Source organism: Asparagus officinalis, chromosome 10 (genome assembly GCF_001876935.1).
Source record: "Asparagus officinalis chromosome 10, Aspof.V1, whole genome shotgun sequence".
Classification (NCBI taxonomy): domain Eukaryota; kingdom Viridiplantae; phylum Streptophyta; class Magnoliopsida; order Asparagales; family Asparagaceae; genus Asparagus; species Asparagus officinalis.
The window spans coordinates 19906074-19908077 of record NC_033803.1 but is presented as its reverse complement, the minus strand read 5'-3'; the positions used below and the strand labels follow the sequence as shown (position 1 = coordinate 19908077).

The window sequence follows — 2004 nt, the reverse complement described above, 5'->3', positions numbered from 1 at the left end:
GAGGCGGCGGGCCTTATCGGGTCGGGTCGGGCGAGTGACCCGAACAATGGAGGGATGCTGGCGATACTCCCAGCACCGCACCCTCTGCAAGAACCTCATCACATCCGATTGCTTCTTCCTCCATAGCTCAGACACGTACTTATACGCACCTTCACAGATCAAAAACAAGAAATCTCAAAACCCTAATTTAAATGAATCGATCGACAGATAGTAGAGAATGAGAACGGGGGAGGAGATTGAGCTTACCCATCGGTTGAAGATGGCGATCCTCCGCTGGTTAGGGTTTTGGTGGGAGAGGAGGCGGAGAATGGAGTTGGGTTATAAGTGAAGGGGGTTTTGAGATGAGATAGATCTGGGCCGTTGGATTTTGAAGAACTGGTGATCATAGTCCCGCCCCCTTTTGGGCCCTTTATTGAGATGAGATAGATCTGAGCCGTTGGATTTTAAAGAGGTGATGATCATAGCTTTTTTTTTTTTTGCCCTTCCTGCTCGTATGCGAGCGGTTCTGATAGGAACAGTACTCTAACTTATGGTATATAAGTAGCAATTTAGCCATGTTATGGTGAGCAATGTTAGCTACACGCGCGTGCAGGGTTAACGTGTCAAGTTCCCCTAGTTCACCCTCGCCCAAAAAAAACAAAAAATGATCATCAACTCTTTAAAATCCAACGCCCCAGCCTTCAATGTGAAAAGCAGGAGGGTGGGGGCAAATTACCGAGCAAATATCAATCAAAGGTTTAGAACCACCCACCGCATGCGGGTGGTTCTGATAATAAGTGTGGTCAATAAGTTATATTTTTCGGAAGAAAAATATTATAAGTTGTTAAAAAATAACATGTAGGCACCATTAATCATGCAAACATGCAACTTTTCGTCTGAATATTCCCATATGATACTAGCAATTTAATTTTATAACTTTCTAATTATTAATGTTTAGTTAAATTTATCATTAGACATGTTCCACTCTATTTTAAAGTTTAATTAAGATAAGTTTGAAAAAAAATTGTTAATTTAATAGCAAATTTAACAAAATATTAATAGTTAAAATGTCTAAAATTAGCATAAAGTATCATAAAACAACATTCAGGTGGAAATTTCAGTTTGCATGGTCCATGGTACAAATGTGGCAATTTTTTAACAACTTATGTTGTTTTTCTGCCATAAAATACAATTTGTGGTATATAAATGATAGAGGAGGAAACCTTCATGGTATTTAAGTACAATTTAGCCTAAATTTAATTTACGTTATGAGAAAATATCATGAATTTTATTCAGTAATTAAACTACGATTATTCCTTTTGTGCAAAACTATCATGAATTTGATCAATTAATTAGACTGTTATGAAATTTGTATTGTATAAGCATTTTCTTAAGGGGCTAAGGACGTGATCATCTTGACCCAGAAGCATCTCATCGTTTTTCAAAATTAACTCTTCCTCCTCTTGGTTTGCTCGTCCTCTCGGCACCGTGAATATTAATGTTGATGCCACCTCTCTGTTTGATGGCTTGGCTTGGGGAGCCATTGTCAGAGATCACCTTGGCTATCGCATTTGCTCCTCTAACGCCTTTGGACCATGCAACCGTACTTGAAGCTAAAGCCATAGCAATACTCGCAGGCCTTCACTTGGCCCTTTCTTGTGGTTAAATGGACATTATTATGGAAATCGGATTGCCTGGAACTAGTTCTCATGCTTCACAGAGTTATTGCCCACCCTCCTCATCTTAGAACCTTTCTTGACTGACTGTCGGGCATTGTTCAAATTGTTCAACAAATTCCTTGTTTGCCATGTTTGTCGAACCACGCATATAATCTAACTCAACATGCATGCAGATATAAAAGTACCGAATTCTTGGATTCGTGTGATGGTCCATACTATATCTGTACTCAAATTATTCTAGATGCAATGTAATAGAATCTTTCGATTCCTCAAAAGAGTAAAAAAGTCTTCACTGACTAGAATGTCTTTTTCAACCTCATCATCTCCTGAGACCGGGGGAGCGTCT

General features: G+C 39.1%; 1 pseudogene; it reads right to left on the bottom strand.

Moving 5' to 3' along the window:
* Window positions 1-389, bottom strand: part of LOC109825135 — a 9510-nt pseudogene extending 9121 nt beyond the window's left edge.